This window comes from Thermobia domestica, chromosome 1 (genome assembly GCF_964235325.1).
Source record: "Thermobia domestica chromosome 1, izTheDome1.hap1.1, whole genome shotgun sequence".
NCBI lineage: Eukaryota > Metazoa > Arthropoda > Insecta > Zygentoma > Lepismatidae > Thermobia > Thermobia domestica.
The window spans coordinates 284,121,049-284,141,366 of NC_137454.1; positions in this window are offsets into that span (position 1 = coordinate 284,121,049).

Consider the following 20,318-nt stretch of genomic DNA (forward strand, 5'->3'; position numbering starts at 1 on the left):
AACTTGAGCTTAAATGTCATCTGGACTCTCAACAAAGTATAGCGACTCTTTAAAAATGTGTATTCGACATGAATGTAGGTCGTTCTCGATTATTTATACGTCACCCTTCTATCCACCGCTAGGGAGACCGGAGATATCTTGCCCTACAATATTATTGTGATTGTATGTCATATGTGTATCAAACTTCGTTGAATTTGCTCCAAGCGTTCTAGAATTAAACTTGAACATACGTAACATATTCTAATGGTGATGCCGAGACCGAGATTACTCTAAGTATCATGTTTCTCCTCTTTAAATTTCGAGACGAGACAGACTTTAGTAAATCGAAACTAGACCGAGATACAACATATCGATCGAGCCTTACTTGAGAGTCCTAAACAAAACCGTGAACGAGAGACAGTTAAGAATGGGCACGAGCGAGTTCGAGCGAGTTTTCATTGAAACTCAACTCGGCTCGAAACAGACATATTTGAGCTCGACTCGAAAACTCGGATCGAAAAATTTCCTCCAACTCGGCTCTAAACTCGACTCGAATTTGAGTCGAGTCGAGCCAAATCGAGCCCAATGTTGTGTGTAGTTTCAAATACTTTCTTCAGATATCCTACATTGACAATATAATTATTATTAATGATACTTACTGCTACTACAAATTATTATTATTATTATTATTATTATTATTATTATTATTATTATTACAACACCGTGTATATACATGAAAGATAGGCGATTTGTATCTAAATACTAAAAGCGAGTTGACTGTTGACTTCGGTAGTCGTGAAGTCTAGGAGGGAAGGCATTATTCACGTGGTTCTGGGTCTGATTTCTGGAGGAGCAAGTATTTGGGCTCGAACCAAAAATCGTTACAAGTTAGAGAGCGCCGGCCAAACAAGTTCAAAACTGCTCGGCTCGGGTTTAGGGTTCTGAACGGCTCGAGCGGGTCGGCTTACAGCTCATTCACTATCGAGTCGAGCCGACAGCTCACTCAACAGAGCAGCGATTGGTAGAGATTAGAATTTCAGTATAAGGCAAGATCATGGGAAAAGGAAAACTATCAGATTAAACCAGAGTATTTGTTAAAATATCAAAATATAAATTGCATAGTTGGTTGGCTTGGAATCTAGCGTCCCTTTCAACATCAAAGCTGTACGAGATGTCGACCTACGGTTTAAGATGGAATGTAAGCTACCGTTATGAGTTGAAACTTTTTAATGATCTCCCACCAAGATTCAAACCTGGAACCCCATGCTTCAAAGACATGTGCTCTGGCTATTCAAGTATAATGTAATGCAAAGTGTTGGACTTTATTTATTGGGGTTTAATGTTGGTTTTCGGTACCGAGGATATCTCAAACAAATTTCCTGTTGCTTAGCCTCTTGCGACTATATCAGCGGGGCCACATCAGATGCGAACTATAGCTTAACGTGGGATCCGAAGCACATAACCTGCAAGGAAACGAACCCGGGTCTACCACGCCAAAGGTACGTACGCTAACCGCTTTGTCAGGAAGGAGCTGCAAATATTGATCGAAACAAGACCGAGACTGATACGTTGTTTTTCGTATACAGATACATATATTAATATGCATGTAGGAATAAATTCAAAATGACAATATAACACCAACTAAATTATTTTCCAAGTTTGATTAAGATAAATAAGCTTTTTTGGTCGTTTACTTTGTTTATACCTAGTTCAACAAAGGGGAAAAAATTTCGTGACAAAGTTTCCTATATGCTAATGCTGTGGTGATAAATTTACCGATGACAAAATTACTGTGTAAAATTTTCCGGTGACGAAATTACCTATATGCTAATATTTTGGTGAAAAAATTACCACTGACGAAATTACTGTGACAAAATTTTCGGTGACAAAATTACCTGTTCGGCAAATTGCCAAGAATGGAAGTGAAAAATGGCCAGCTTTAAGTAAATTTGGTGCAAGTTGTTCGATGTCAAGTTGACATACAGCCCTTAAATGGGCCTTTTATCTAGTTAATTTTGAAACCAGATACACGATCATTATGATAGCGCTAAATTTGGACAACATAATTCAAACCATCTTCGAGAGAAATATCTGTAAATAAACGTTTACATGTGGACGCATAAGTTACATTCGTTCAGCTTAATAAAGCTTAGTTGACTGATTAAGTTTAACGAGGTTTATGAAAGGGAAACCTCTATATTAATTTGGAATCTAAATTAGATGACTTGCCAGTTCCCACTGGTGATTACACCACTTCTCCTGAACCCTAAGTCTTGTCTCGTCTTGTATAAATTTTCGAAAACTTCTTTCTTGTCTGGATTCTCGAGGATTCACTTCTCGTCTCGTTTTGTAAATTTAAGTACAAAATGTATTCCCTTATCTAATAGTTCTCAGAATCCTTCTGTTTCAGGAGAGAAGTCTAAGAAGGATGTAATTTAACAATATTTAAACCATATTTCTTATTGGAGTATATTGTGTAATGATTTGAATATCTTAGGCGTTCCTATATGCTATTCATTGTGATCGTATAATTACTTTTATAATTTATAGGTTTTATATACGGATCATTTAGCACTGAAATGATGTTTGAAATCTAAGACTTGGATGAACTAGTGTTGCTCACCAGACTCGAAAAAATTCTCGTCTCGTAGAGAAAATTGTAAGAGTGATAACGGTGACGAGGTTCAAAAAGTGTTAATTTCAACAGTAACTTTCAACATATTGTTTCTTATAATTATTAACAATAAAGAGAGATATAAAATTTATATAAAGGATTGAGTTAGTAATTTGCACGAAATTAGTTTAGTAAATTTCGTTTAAAATTCCAGCAATAATACTCTTTGTAATAGGCCTATATGGTATATATTTCTTATGTGGAAAATTCTTTGATCCACTTTTTAAAATTTGAATACAATACGCACCACAGAAGACACCTGCACTAAATTCAAAGAAATCTCTGCAGCACGGGACGAAGGGTCATTCGCCGCTCCCCACTGGCAGACCATCGCAGAAATCTTTCACTGCCCCTCCCTCCCAGGAGCCCGTCCTAGATCAGGGCCTAGATTTCAATAATAGATTACCTGTAGGCGTTATAGCTGCAGATAAAAGGTTTTCTTTGGGTACCGTAAAGTGAATGCACAGAAACATTATGTTCGTTCTGATTGCTTTTCCAAGAAATGTATACAGCTTCGTGAGTAGGTGATATTGTTTAAGACAAAGATCATCCAGTACCGTAAGACGGGGTTACTTTGCAGCAGATGTAATGAATTTTAAAGAAAATCGCATGTAACTTATAAATGTAATGATTTAGAACATTATATTTTAAACATATAATAGCTAGATATATAAGGAAAACATTCGTGCAAGTGCATTTGTAAACATTCACGATGACCGTGATTACTATAATATAAACTTTGGTGCAAAGTAACATCATAGGTCAGGATACTTTGCACCACATACAAAAAATATGTTGAACATAGGAACATAATGTTTCTGTGCAATGTTTTCCCTTCAGTATTTATACATTTCACTTCCTACACAAAACTGTATGAAATCTACAAATATTGATATTAGAATCATGGTACTGGTATCAGTACTTAGTATGATTTATCGATATTTGTAAAGAAAATTGTGTATTTTCTGGACCGGCACAGGAACCACATTCTGATTTTTTAGCATATATCCAACAAAAATGTCAACTCAGGAACGAAAAAAAAAAAATCACCGTGAACTGATTTCCCTTGGTAGCTCTTTGTGCCCAAGAATATCATCCAACTGTAATCATTGGAAGGTTTACGGGGTTTGGGGATTTCAGGCTGAAGCCTAGCCAAATTTCAGGATTTCTTTTTTTAAAAAAATAATGTTAGTAAGTCCTATGTGTGTAAGCTTCAAGCCCCCCAAAACGTCCAGAGATTAAAAAAAGAAAAAGAAAGAAAAAAGAAAAGAAAGAAAGAAAAAGCTAAGCCTTACTGAGTGAAGCGAATGAAGCGGATCCGCCATTGTTCGCAATTTATTTTCCGACAAGAAATTAATTCCAGCATCTACCTTTATAGGATATTTACCTAAAATTAGAAAGTAGGAGGTGCCAGTAGTAATAATTTCCTCTCTAAGCTATATTTTGGACCGGTGGAAAGTAACCCCTGATTAAAGGCTGAAGCCGCCTACTCCCAGTTTTATTTTTTCTATGTAAACTTTGAGTATTTCTTGCGAAGATTATTCGCCAAAATACATCTCCAGGAGGAAAGTACAGAATAGAAGACTTTCGCAAGTATAAAAATTACATATGTTAATTAGTCTTGTTACATTGTATGTTCTAAATAAAAGAAAATTAAATCTTCGAATTTTACGTTCCACGCTTATAGGCTACTGTGTAGGGTACAGAAGAGGGCGACGATGACATGAACGAAGAGGTGTAGTGATGAGCAAATTCAAGACTAAGACCAAGACCCAGGTGGTCTTGGTCTTGCACACCGAGTCTTGGTCTTGGTCTTGCACTGGCACACTTGATCTTGGTCTTGGTCTTGGTCTTGCATCGGGATTCCTGGTTTTGGTCTTGGTGAAGACTCTTGTAAAAACTGCAAGACAAAGACTCTTGCGCTCATCACTAAAGAGGAGGAATGTAAAAATAATAGGAGGAAACGGGACAATCCGAGAAAACTCACGCACGCGGTGTTTGTCAACCACAAAACCCATTTTGCACAAGCTGGGATCGAACCAGAGACTCCACTCGCAAGAGATGATCCCTCTACTACTGACTCACCGCGATCTAAATAAAGTTTTGATATAATCAGTGAGAGATGGATTATTCTTTCTTGCCTTGTTAAATATTAGCCACTTGTTTTTCCAAATATGTCTATTTCTTTATTCTTTTTCTCAACAACACAACATTGATAGTACCTGCATTTAAAACCATTACTTCAAAAGTAATGTTTGAAGGACACTTCATGTTGTGCTAACTTTAGAATATTTTCTGCAAGCCTATGTAATTGGTTGTTTTTTAAGTCAATAATTTATTGAAATAAAGTAATATTTAGGACGTTCAGAGGATAATGAATCCAAGTTCATTTTCAATAAAGTTCAATTTTGCTCAGCAAATTAATTTTATTTAAAAACCTAATGTCTTCGCAGTCAAGAGTCCGAAGTAAATGTAACTAAAACCATATGAAAGGGCGTGGAATAGCTTCACATTGCAGCCGCTAGACAGAGGTGCCAGTGGGGCAGGAGGGCAGTCGCCCCACCCCCACTCTGAATTTTAGATTTTGGGACCAGTAAACCAGTTTTAGAAATATTTTGATAAGCGAAGTCCAACAGAAAACGGTTGGAGATAAATAAACATAATAAAAAGTGAAACAGGAAAATGACACGGGGCCACCCAAAACATCGCGTGGACAAAACCTCGCCGCCAAAACCTCGTGGGTCCTGAGATCAAGCCAACGTTCAAGAATTATCCAAACTTCAACACTCCCTTACGAGGAGCATTTTGCAACATACCTTCTTATGGTACAAGGAGAAGATTTGTACCAAAACGTAAAGGTTCTATGCTTAGTAGTTTTTTTAGATCTGGAGAACGGCAAAATTCATTCAAGGCATTCCATTCCATTCCTCCTTAGGGCATGCATTTCGCAAAATATTGTCTTATCTGGAGCTAGTGCCCTTGTGGAGCAAGAAGATTTATACAAAATGTCAAGTTTCAAAACCTAATAAGTTTTGTAAATCTGGCGATAGAACATTCTACATTGAAGAAATCGTCGTGAAGAGGTTTTATCCTGACAACATTTCTTCCCAGGCGACACTACGTCTCGCTTAATTTAGACCAGGCGAGATTCTGTGTCGCGCGATCATTACAACCAGGTTTTGGTTAGGCGAGATTTTGGGTATGGCGATATTTTGGGACGCGAGGTTATGGCAAGGCGAGGTTTTGGCCCGGCGAGATTTTGGCCCGCGAGGTTTTGAGTGGCGAGGTTTTGGGCGGTGAGGTTTTGTCCAGGCAGGGTTTTGGCCCGGCGAGATTTTGTCCCGCGAGGTTTTGGGCCGCGAGGTTCTGGCCGCGAGGTTTTGTACCCAAGCCGTTCCCTCTGTCTTTACGGTGTATCTGAATTGCCACAACCAGGTAGTATGGTTGGATATACACACCAACAATTGACCTTCGCCTTATCTCCACTCGCATTCAACACACGGTGTGAGGTCCAATTGAACACAGACATCCACGAAAAGGGACAGAACTTTCTTGGTTACCTTTATAGTTATGCACAAAAGTATAGCGTTTGTTCCCGGACAGTAGTTCTTGATTAAGCATAATAAAAACTATCTTGAATATAATTTATGGATAATAATAATAATAATAATAATAATAATAATAATAATAATAATAATAAGAAGAAGAAGAAGAAGAAGAAGAAGAAGCTAAAATAGTGTTTTTAGTTTTCCAGAAGGAAACCAAAATTTTCCTTTCTTTCAGGCCTCAAAAACACTAGCAGCAACACATTTTTTGGCTTTGTACATTGTAGCTGCCCCCCCTCAAAAACGACGGACCCCCCTACACAAACCTGCTGGCTACACCCCTGCCCATTTGATACGAGCTGCGATCGAACCAGATACATCACGCACCAGAGATGAACCTTCTACTACTGAGCCATCACAATCTAAATAAAAATTGGATATAATCTGTGAAAGTTGGATTATCCTTCCTTGTCTAATATTAAAATCCTATTCCTTGTCCAAACATACCTATTTCTTTAGCGTCTTTTCTTTATTCTTTTTCTCAACAATATAACATTGGTAGTACCCACCCTTAAAACTTTGCTTTCGATCGATCCATTCTGCAACTGCTTTCCTCAGCTTATATGCGTAAATTCATGCACAATGCATGAACTTCATGACGCGCATAAACTCACATCGTTAGTTTACGCGCGTAAACATACGGTAGTGTATAGCTGAGCTTATGTTGCAGACCGACATTAAACAGGTGTTTGCTTCAGGAATAAAATATAAGAAATGTATTCCAAGTCCAGATTATAACGACCTGCAAGATTTTAACCGCTATGCAAACGAAAATGAAGGAAAAGTGCATTCTGTACTATCTGAAGTGTATTATATTTATCCACTCGACGAATGTTTGACATCTGACCTGTGATCTCATTGTCGAAACATCTTTGGGAATGGAAATCCCATTTTTTCATACTTATTATCAATGGTGTTTGAGGCTGGCATTTGTTTTTGTTTTGCAAATTCCATGGCCATTTTCTTTTTCTAATAGATCATAGAGTAAGGAAACTTCTTGACCCTACAAGGTAAGAAATTTATATATAGCAACTAATGTGAAGCTTACGTTCATAGAAAAGTCGAGCGAAATATGTATTATTTTAATTGTAGGTTCTTTAAATCTCAACAAACAAGAGTAGCTCTTAATAGTGTTAAATACATGTAACATAATTTTTTCTTAGCTTATTAATTTATATTAGGAAACATTTTATTTATTCTTTAAAAAAAAAAAAAAAAAAAAAAACCGACAGTTTTAGCAAGTTAATTTTACTGAATTCTTCTTGAGATCTTTAAATGTATTTTACGCGAAATTTAATTACTGCACTATGTAATTTTAATATTTATTTTTTAAAAAACTGAAGCAATATTATATTTATATTCAGTGTGCGAATTAGATAACCTATATTGGGGGGGATAAAATTAGGCCAAAGGACATAGTCTGAAGGTTCAAATTTCAAAATGAGACCAAAAAAGCCTTACCCCCCATATATATATATATATATATATATATATATATATATATATATATATATATATATATATATATATATATATGTGTGTGTGTGTGTGTGTGTGTGTGTGTGTGGCATGTGTAATAAATAAGAGATTTATTAATTTAATAAATCTACCGACAATAACTGTGCACATATATATTGTGTGACATACACACACCCCACTAAACCTTTCTGAACGTGTTTTAATGTTGTACTCACTCTTGTCCCCGTAGCTCTCTAAGGTTTATTTAGTTAATAATTCGGCTCGAGCGATAGCCATGATCACAAGCATATGTTAATTTTTCCACTCATATTGAAAGCTTCCACTTTGCATTAATACACACAGGTTGCGAAAAGAAACCTACTTCAGTCTTGTGAAAACCACTAAAATTATCAGTTAAACCGGACATTTTTTTTTAAAAAGAAAATCTAGATATTAGCCTATCAAATAAGAAATGGATTGTTGCTGGTCCCGATTTCTCACATCAAAGTCAAATCGAAGGCCAAATATTTAAAATCTCTCAATTCAAATTTCGAGCTTGTGCTTCTACTTCCCGCTAAAGCTGTGCTCATCACGACTTTTTTTTCTCCAAATATCGATTCCGTGATGGGCACGGAAAGTCAACACTTAAAAATTACTTTACTGTTAGGTTGAAGATGAGTTGATTCACTATGGGCTACGTTATTCAAATAAAGTAAAACATTACACTGAAGTTTTTCAGACAACATTAATTGCGTGGACAGCAAACTGTACAGCGAAAAGATGGAAAAATGAAGGGTTAACTTTAAAAAAAAAAAACCCGCTCCAGTTGAAATGCTTATACAGACACGGACAATGACACGGAGAACCAGTCGTATTAACAAATGCTGAAACAAATCTTGAATTATTTGCTTATTCACCTAAAAATCACCTTCATTAACATGTCTGCTCACTAGGAGCGTATCCCCCAGCGTGTACGTTAACATATACTTACGAGACAATACCTATATTTCAGATTTTGAGTACAGTTTCAAAAGTTAATTTCCGTAAACTGTAAAAGCAGTGATTACTATGCTAATTATCACAAATTAAATGCAACTTTTGAGTTGCATACACACAACCTACTAGGGAATGAAGACCATGTGCTAACAAAGAGTACACTGGAAAATGAAATAACATGTTATAACAAAAATTAAAATAAGATGATAATCGACACAAATGTAGAGGATGAATATGACATATCCGAACTTCGCCAAGTATGGTAGAAGAAGCTATTTGTTTACTTCTTCTTGGCCAACCGCTAAGAACATTTATAAATCTATATGTGGCTTTGTTATACGCAATTAGTACATTCAAATTCACAAATGATGACGAACTGAAGGGTACGAAGGTACAGTTGCAAGTAACAACCGTAGTCATAATAATTTAGTTCTACTAAACAACGTTGAAAATAGTGGCTAATTAGGTGGTAAGTAGAAATGACCAAAACTGAACAGTTTACATCGATCATTTCGAAATACAGCTAGAAGATTAAATTTACAAGAAATAACAAAAATCAGTGAAATTTGGAGTTATACTAAGCATAGTTTGAGGGGGAAAGCGAGCATCCCCGGTGGGGATACTTCAGCTGACTTCTTTGGGGAGGAACAAAATGTGATTGAGGGGGAAAATCCCCCTCATCCCCCCCGGTAATTCGCACCCTGTTTATATTTTAGAAAATTTGAAAGCAAGGGACACTTAAATAGACCAGAAGGAGAAATATACAGGGTGTCCAATATACAATGCAACCCGGAGTTTGGGATAGAACTTTTGATCCTGAAGTAATACACGAATAATGGTTATACCAAAGTGAAGCTTTGTTCATGCATATATTTTTAAACTAGGAAGCAACGATTGAAGTACACTAGAAACCACACAGTGTTGCCAGATGTAACCAAAGGTGTATTTTTTTTTTTTTTTTTTTTTTGCAAAACATGTAAATTGACACATAACTCATATGTTTGGATGTTCTTCGTTAATTTTCAGTTTGTTTAGTTGGAGTAGCTTGGAAAGTATGGAGCAGAAAAAAGAATTTTTCATTTCCACCGATAACTAATCGGATGAGGCCTCTGTAAGGGGTAACTAGGGAAATCGTAGTTTTCATAAATTAACACTCTGAATTGGCAACTTTACTGATGTTTCAGTGCATCAAAAGGTGTGTTAAGGATCTAATTACATTATGCAATTCCTGAAAACAATGAAAAACAAACTTTGAAATTATAAAAAAAAAATTGTTTTTACTTATATGCATCCGGCAACACTGCTATTCATTTCTATGGGGCTATTTAAAGCAAGAGGCATACAAGAACAAATCTCGAACTATTCAAGACCTGGAAACGAACATTCGCGGTGCCATTGAGAACATTAACACTTCTAATCTTCGTAAAGTTGTTGCCAACCTGGTGAAACGTGTGAACCAGTGTTTGAATCAAAACAGAGGACACTCCCAGCATCCGCTGTAGAGCTGGTAACTCATTTCTGATAGTAGCAGTGTTACCGGGTGCATGTGAGTAAACGTTTTATCATGATAATTTCAAAGTTTGTTTTTCATTGTTTTCAGGAATTGAATAACGTAGACAGATCCTTAACACACCTTTTGATGCATTGAAACATCAGCAGTTGCCAATTCAGTGTGTTAATTTATGAAAAATACGATTTCCCTAGTAACCCCTTACAGGGGCCTCATCCGATTAGTTATCGGTGGAAATGAAAAATTCTTTTTTCTGCTCCATACTTTCCAAGCTACTCCAACTAAACAAACTGAAAATTAATGACAGAACATCCATACGTATAAGTTATGATTCAATTAACATATTTTGCAAAAAAAATTGATTTACACCTTCGGTTACATGTAGCAACACTGTGTGGTTCCTAGTGTACTTCAATCTATGCTTCCTAGTTTAAAAGTATATACATGAACAAGGCTTCATTTTGGTATAACCATTATTCGTGTATCACTTCAGGTTCAAAAGTTCTACTATCCCAAACTCCGCGTTGCATTGTATATTGGATACCCTGTATATACATATATACATACATACATACATACATACATACATACATACATACATACACACTTCCTTCCTTTAAAGTCTTTTTATTTTATTTTTTATTTATTTATTTATTTATTTTGTTTTTTCGAAATCTACTCTGAAACGATAGCATTCAGTTTGCCACTACTCGATTTTGGTGTTGTTTGTCACAATATTTTCATACGGATTTATCAGATCATATTACAGTGAAGTTTAGCACATACCTAACGAAACAGCTAAGGGTTACCAGGCATTTATATTCATATTGATTTAATGTGATTAAGTGGTATGTATTCTCGTCTTCCGGACAAATGAGGTATCATATACTAATTGCTAAAAAAAAAAAAAAAAAAAAAAAAAAAAAAAAAAAAAAAAACGCAAAACATTTTAAATTTTACGATAGCTTCGTCAATTGACATAATTGTTTAAATAGTAAGGTAGTTAGGGATCTCTTGCCTGTCAGATGTCAATTAACAGGTTAATCATTTTTTTCTACAACAAGCAAGACTTTATTTTACATGAATTAAAGACCAAATACAAATTCAATTTATGCTCTTTCGCAGGAGACCAATTCGATAAGCTTGGAGCCTTATATAAATGACAGCGTTTTGGTACTAATGAAAAATACAACTTACGGTATAAATGTTAATTTTCGACCCATGTTGTGTAGATGCTGGTCGATTACTCGACGAGATGCTGGTTGGTTGCTCAGATGATCCTTGGTCCTCTCCCTTACCTTTTTATATTGTATAAATTTCCTCAGTCAGACCCTGAGGTTCTCCATAACAGCCTTGTTTGTTCACTTAATTACTTTTTACGCTACGTGACTGCCGGAGAACCTCATTAGTCCACGATAAGTGTGACTGTTTATTCAAAAATTCTTTTGTAACCTAATTTAAGTACACATACATTTTTTACATATAATTACTAGAAAACAATGCTAGTTATTTCACTAAACTTTTTTGATATATTCCTTTTTGCAATATGTTGAGCTAACTTTTTTTTTCAACTCATGTCATAGTTTCAATACAGTCCCCCACTGATGAGGAACTGTTCCTGAACATCACCGTAGTGTGTGTCACTTCTGTTTTTTTTTTTTTTTTTTTTTCAACTCACAGTTGTGTAATGAAACTATGACATGAGTTGAGGAAAAAAAAGGAGTGACACACACTACGGTGATGTTCAGGAACAGTTCCTCATCAGTGGGGGACTGTAATGGAACTATGACATGAGTTGAGAAAAAAAAAAGTTAGCTCAACATATTGCAAAAAGGAATATATCAAAAAAGTTTAGTGAAATAACTAGCACTGTTTTCTAGTAATTATATGTAAAAAATGTGTGTGTACTTAAATTAGGTTACAAAAGAATTTTGGATAAACAGTCACACTTATCGTGGACTAATGAGGTTCTCCGGCAGTCACGTAGCGTAAAAAGTAATTAAGTGAACAAACAAGGCTGTTATGGAGAACCTCAGGGTCTGACTGAGGAAATTTATACAATATAAAAAGGTAAGGGAGAGGACCAAGGATCATCTGAGCAACCAACCAGCATCTCGTCGAGTAATCGACCAGCATCTACACAACATGAGTCGAAAATTAACGTTTATACCGTAAGTTGTATTTTTCATTAGTACCAAAACGCTGTCATTTATATAAGGCTCCAAGCTTGTCGGATTGGTCTCCTGCGAAAGAGCATAATCTGAATTTATATTTTGGTCTTTAATTCATGTAAAATAAAGTCTTGCTTGTTATAGAAGGAAATTATTAATCTGTTAATTGACATCTGACAGGCAAGAGATTCCAAACTACCTCAATATTTTAACAAAATTGTATTTCCTGTTTTAACGCAGTTCGTAAAATTACCTCATTTTATATAATGTAGCTACTATTTTTTCCGTTATGTTATGCGATTTAAAAACTGGCATTTATATACTTAAAGAAATGTAAAGATGAATCGAAAACTAGAACCACATTATGCTTATCATTATCATTATCATTATGCTTATCATATATAACTTCTTGACTCAAAGTGATATTATGATGTAAGTTTCATATTCTCAAACATCTTGCTTGACCTTTCATTAACTTGTAATTTTCTTTGATAGGTGTTTTGTTTTAACAAATTACAGGCTATAATCAACGCACAAGTTCAAAAATTCAGTTTTAATACTCTTAAATTTGACTTAAATTAAGAAATGTTCATATTTACTGTATTGTAACAGGACAATATGCCTTCAAACAGCAAACACATAATTAAAAGTAGAGGCTGCTCCGGAGGGAAGTCACCGTTAAAAAATTAGTTTTCTTTCTTCAAGTGAGAGAGAAAAGATAACCTAATGGAATTACAAGACGTGGGACTCGATTAGAAACACTATTTTACGGGCCCCAGGTTTCCAACTAACTTGCATATATATATACATGGCTTGGAGTAATATAACTTTAAGCCACATTTATACGTATTGTGCAACGAAATTTATCGCTGCACTACAATACAAATTAATGAAGGCAAGAACACCATTTACGATATTTACTGCCATCTAATCTCAATTTTTGCAAATTTGTCAACAGCAACGGGTAGATTTTGTTTTTACAAATGCGGCTTAGCACTATATTGCCCCAAGCCAATTATTTATCTATCTATCTATCTATCTATCTATCTATCTATCTATCTATCTATCTATCTATATATATATATATATATATATATGTAGGGTGCAAATTACCGGGAGAAATGAGGGGAATTTCCCCCTCAATCACATTTTCTTCCCCCCCAAAGAAGTCAGCTGAAGTATATCCACCGGGGATGCTCGCTTCTCCCCCAAACTATGCTCAGTATAACTCCAAATTTCTTCGGAATGATCGATGCAAAACTATTCAGTTTTGGTCATTTCTACTTAAACCTGATTGTCCACTATTTTCAACGTTGTTTAGTTGAACTATATTATTATGACTATGGTTGTTACTTGCAACTGTACCTTCGTACCCTTCAGTTCGTCATCGTTCGTGAATTTGAATGTACTAATTGCGTATAACAAAGCCACATATGGATTTATAAATGTTCTTAGCGGTTGGTCAAGAAGAAGTAAACAAATAGCTTCTTCCACCATACTTGGCGAAGTTCGGACATGCCATATTCATCCTCTACATTTGTATCGATTATCATCTTATTTTAATTTTTGTTATAACATGTTATTTCATTTTCCAGTGTATTCTTTGTTAGTACATGCTCTTCATTCCCTAGTAGTTTGTGTGTATGCAACTCAAAAGTTGCAATTAATTTGTGATAGCAATTTGTGATAGCATAGCAATTACTGCCTTTACAGCTTACGGAAATGAACTTTTGAAACTGTACTCAAAATCTGAGTACATCATTCGTCGTTAAAGGTATTCTCTCGTAAGTATATGTTAACGTACACGCTGGGGATTCGCTCCTAGTGAGCAGACATGTTAGTGAAGGTGATTTTTAGGTGAATAAGCGCATAATTGAAGATTTGTTTCAGCATTTGTTAATACGACTGGTTCTCCGTGTCATTGTCCGTGTCTGTATCATAGGTGTCCAAACTCGCGAGCCCGACGCTCGTGAGCTCGGCACTCACGCTCAACCGGGCTCGGGCTCAATAATTGAGCGCGAGCCCACTTGAGATTAGTGAGCGCGAGCCCCAGTGAGCGCGAACCCAATCGAGAGAAGTAAGTGCGAGCCCGAGTGAGCGCGAGCCCAGTTGAGGGAAGTGATCGCGAGCGCGAGTGAGCGCGAGCCCAATTAAGAGAAATGAGCGCGAGTGCGAATGAGCGCGAGCCCAGTTGGGAGAAGTGATCGCGAGCCCAGTTGGGAGAAGTGATCGCGAGCGCAAGTGAGCGCGAGCCCAGTTAGGAGAAGTGAGCGCGAGCCCGAGTGAGTGCGAGCCCAGTCCAGAGAGATGAGTGCGAGCCCAGTTAGGAGAAGTGAGCGCGAGCCCAGCTGAGACGGGTGAGCGCGAGCGCGAGTGAGTGCGAGCTCAGTTGAGAGAAGTGAGCGCGAGCGCGAGCGAGCCCAATGGAAAATGGCCATGTATGGTCGGTGACCCAAACATGAGAACATTAATTAGTTCATTAACTGAGGCTGCAAACAATGTCAATAATATTTCAAATTAGTACACTAGAACTTTGTCCTAAAATATTCAACTATATTCAAATAACTGGTAATAAATAAATAAACAAATAGTTTTATTTTTAAAAAAAGTCTTAAACTTTGTTACTTTCCTTCAATACTGTGCCGTGAAAAATCATCGCCCGGGGCGAGGGTATACGACGGCGCCCCCGTACATATGAGTGAGGTCGACAGACCAGCCGCGAAGAGCCCCCACGATTGGCGCGAAGCGTAAAAAAAATAAAAATAAAAAATAAACCCTCCTTTTCCTTGATTTTGAGCTTTTCATTACTTTTCCTTCCATTTTATATATAACCTATATTTTATTTTTCCTCCCAAATTTCCCCCCCCCCTTACTTCGGCGCTCGGGGACGTCGTCCATACGCCCCATACGGCACGGCACTGCTTTTCTTATTCTTTGTATTAGTAGCAAAGTTGTACATATATGAAAAACATGCATCCATTTCTAGTTCCCATATGGCACTTCTGTGTGTCCTTTTTTCAGGCAAACTAGTCTAGCAACTTTTATCAACTGATAAATTATTGCAAAGTTGGTTTGTATGGACAAAGGAGGGAAGTGTACAGGAAAGGATTGCTGTTTCGAAACACGTGCAGAAAGCTCTATTTCTTCTTGAATTCTAGCACTTGTCTGTTATATATATTTAAAAAAACAGACAAGATGTATGCGTATTGTATGAGTGTTGCTGTATATATATATATACGGTCTTAAACGTAGGCCCTAAAAGTACGGTAATTTGCTCTTCTCGTACAATATGTAATCCAACTCCGTGACCATACGCATCATCTAAAATTTCGTAGATTTTTTTTTAAGCAAATGGTATTATCTTCTGTCATGTGTTGTATCTACCAATGACTACTGCTCCGCACGTTGTTACAACCCATTGTAGTAGTGCTTTGGGCACTGATTTCCAAGGGCGCCGATTTCTCTGTAAATTTTGGGGGGGGGGGCATTCAGATGCAGAAGGTATATATGTAAGGATTTTAAGACAAATTGCATTCAAATTATGCCAAATATTGTATATTCATAAATACAATAGGGGGGCCCGGTTCCCCCAGGATCGGCGCCCTAGCTGATTTCCCTTTCTGTCTTTCAGTAATATAATAGTGATAATTTCAAGGGTTAGGCCGGGGGGAAATTTTACCCCTGAGAAAGTCTTCGATTGTGCTCAACGTAGGTTAACAGTACTTTTGCAATACTGCCATCACCCTGTGGCCGCGGTGGTTTAGTGGTAGAACGTTCATCTGTGGTGCATGGTGTCTTTGGTTCGATTCCAGTTGGCGCCAAGTGAGCTTTGCGGTGGACAAACACGTGTGGGTGAGTTTTCTCGGAGTTCTCCATTTCCTCCCCTTTCTTCATTCCACCATTTCATTCATTTCTCATCTTCACCGTCTCCTTTGGCCTAGCCGGCATAATCGTGGGACGTAAAACAAAGATTTCGTTTCATTTTACTACTGTCACCCTCGGTAGGTATATACCAAGTCTCTGTGGCGAAATCTTGAAATCATCACTGAATGTAATAGAGGATAAACTTATTACCCCGGCAGTGAATATATGTGTTTTAAACAGTCAGTTTGTGCAATAATGGATCCACTTGTGAAAGTTTCACAGTAGATATCACAAAATAAGTTCGACTCCATGATTTGTCTCCTGTATAATTCTAGCCAATGCCGTGCACACAATTTCATCAAGGGGGCCGCAGTGGCTCAGAGATAGAGCGTTCACCTCTGGTGCTTGAGGTCCCGGGTTCGATCCCAGCCCCCGCCAAGTGAACCTTGTGGTGGATTAACACCGTGTGCGTTGGTTTCCTCGGGGTTCTCCCGTTTCCACACACTTTGTTGATTCCACCACTTCATTCATTTCTCACCGTCTCCTTTAGCCTTGCCGGCATAATTGTGGGAAGTAAAACTCAAAGATTTCACTTTTTCATTGTTACAATTTCATCAAGAGGGGTTCATGCACTCAATTTTACATCCTTTCAACACGAACCTGAATAATATCATGCTCAAGGGGATTTAAGATTCGAACCCCTCTTTCGTACGCCACTAGTGCGAGCGGTGGTGGTAACTCACTTATTGTTATAATGCTCTACTTTATTGTGCACAATTTCAAGGCAAAACAGTAAACATATCTGGATACAGTTTTCTTGTTTACTTTAGAAAACGCTTATGCTCCGAGGTTAAAGAAGATGGTGATTATGATAATGAAACAAATGGCGGAATGAAGAACGTGAGAAGAAACTAGAGAACCTCGAGAAAACCTATGCACAGGGTATTTGTCCACTACAAAATCCCACGAGGAGTGAGCTGGATCCAATCATGGGCTCCCAAGCATCAGATATGTCAGAACACAAGCAGTATATATGTATAAAAAGTAAATCACTTTCATAAGAGATTTTGTTGTACAATCCTCCGGAGAATAAAACAATCCATTCTTACTATGTTGCCTAAGGTTTTCGTGTTCCTTAAGTCTAGAAATCCTGTATTGTACGCTAATATTGGCTGTGAAACAACTTAAAACAACTCTTTTCGACAATATACAGTAGAATATGTTTTTAAGTACTATTTTCTAGATAATAAATAATTTCGCAGAGGAATTTTAATGGTAGGGCCGCGGTGGCTCAGTGGTAGAGCGCTCACCTCTGGAGCCATGGGGTCCTTGATCTTATCCCAGCTCCCGCCCAGTGGGCTTTGTAGTATACAAACAAAGACCTTGTGCGTGAAATTTTTCCACTTTCGTTATTCCACATCATTATCCATTTCATCATTACCGTCTCCCTTAGTCTCAATGAATAACGTGGGATGTTAAAACTAATATAGATAGATAGGTAGATAGATATAGATGTTTGATCTATGTAGTGTTTTGAAAAGTACGAAAAATGGAAAGGACCTGATGAGCACCCCTCTACAATGCTACGGAGAGAGCCAAACAATGAAAACCAGGTGGTTGGAGTTCAACATGATGTTCTTCTTCGGGTGAACTAATTATTGGCGGGGGGAAGGGTGCCCGGTAGAGAGGGTCAGAATCGAGTACTTTTGAGAATCAAGTATGCAGTCGATTTTGCATAGAGAATCGATTCTGTAATCGGATCGGAATATGTTTTTTTTTTTTTCATATCGTATACTGCCCCCTTCAGCATGTTCTCGCAATTCAGCAGTACTCAAATGCCAAACAATTTGTATCCTACGTTAAGTAATTGTAATTTTGAGTAGTTGGCATTGTAATTTTATACATGTGTTATGTTTGATTGCTTGTCGTGCTAAAAACAAAGACATCCTTTAATAATTTGAAACTCAAATAAAATTATTAAAGGATGTCTTTGTTTTTAGCACGACAAGCAACACAAACCAGAGACAGCCTTTCACATTGCCCACTCTGTTCTTTAAGCATAGCTATATGCGTTATTATAATTAGGGTTAGGATTTTATTGCACTATAAATGTGGGGAAAATGCAAAATAAAAAATGCAATTATGCACTAAAAAATCTTTAAAAATGCACTATAATTTGAAAAAAATGCTTTCACAGAGAATCATCCGTTACTATATATTAGTGTATTACCTATATATATATATATATATATATATATATATATATATATATATATATATATATATATATATATATATATATATATATATATATATATATATATATATATATATATATATATAGGTATTACACTAATAAATAGCAGCGGATGATTCTCTGTGAAAGCATATATACGTGGTTCTACTCTGTTGTGTTTTTCTCAAAAGAGGCACGTAACATTGAGTTGCAATTAACAACAAAAATCGTATGAAGGTTTTCGAACTGGAATGTATGGCGGTTGTCTGCAAATAACGATTTGTACATTGAAAAGGTTCTTTCAGTTTCTACAGAAACCAGCAGAACATATTCGAAATAGACCATATTACTTATTCCTAGATCACTTTCTAATTTGGGCAGTACAAATTTTCTGCCTGAAAGAATGTCCACTATCGCACACAAAATATGGTAACCTGAGGTTTTTTCAATACATCTGTCATTTTTCTTGACACTATCAGTCCTACTTCCCCAGAAACACTTTCTAATGCACTTACTGCATTTTTGATTGAGTCAATTGAAGTTGTCAACTTTTCTCCAGATTTCTCTAAGGAAGTAATCACACCTGGTAGAAATCCAAAATTAGATTGAATGTACACAAGCTTACCTCGAATTTCAGGATTGTCCAGTATCTCTTGTGCAGTTCGAATCGCGGAAGCTTCGGAGGGGTCGAAAGAGTCTATCGTTTTCTTCACAGCTTCGAAGTTTTGACAATAGTATTTATAGGCTTCTAGCCACGTTCCCCACCTGGTAAGAACGGGGCTAGGTGGTAGAGGGAGTTCAGGATGCTCAGACCTAAAAGCAGCTATACGTGATGGGGCCTTACTAAACACATTCTTACACTTCCTATGAGTTTATCAACATCTGGAAACTGCACACGTATCTCTTCAGCCACGCTGTGGCAACCATGCGCGAGGCACGTAATGTGAATCATTTTCGAATATAGCGCCAGCAGTGAGTTCGCTGCTTTTACCATATTCGAAATAGACGGTGCAGCATCGGTTACAAAGAGCAGCACGTTTTCGTAAAGGACGCCATTAGGCCATAAGAGCTGCATTGATTTAGCAAATAACTTACTGATCGTGGAATAATTTACCTTTTCCAGAACTTCGCAATTCAAAAGAAATGTTTTACCCTTCCCACCCTCCTGCATCACTCCAACATCATTCACTACATTTCACCCTCTGAATCACACATTTCATCCATGGACACCCATATTTTCTTTCCGTCCACTTCTTATCTAATACACTGCATTGTTTTCTCGTAAAGTTTGTTCACGTAATTCTTCCTTAGTATCGAAGAATCAGGGAGGGGTTTACAAGTGTATTTGTCCAAAAAGGCACGCAATGTCACGTTGTCCACTTTGTTCAACGGAATGTCAGCACAAATAAATGCTTCGGACAAATCTTCGAAAAAAACAGATTGATTTTTGGATGCACCACACTGCGGGAGAAGTTGTTGCGCGGCGTTTGCCTCTCGTTTCGCACGTAACTTGAAGTCCCCGTGTGTGTTTGTCCCTTGAAACATGCTGTTCAACGGTAAATTTTCTTTCGACTGAAACTGCCGTATCACACACCTTGCAGTAGAGAACACTTACATCTGTTGTAAATACTTTTTCACCTTCAAATTCACTTACAAGTCGTTTAAGCTTGGAAGCAGTACTCTCTTGTATCTTCGGCATTTTAACCAGATAAACTGCAGAATTAGGCTCTACCAACAGCTCACCAAAACAGTGAATGCCAAGGGCACTGAACTCTCGTTCCTTCGCTTCATGTGACTAATCGCCAGAAACTACAGTCTGCGGACA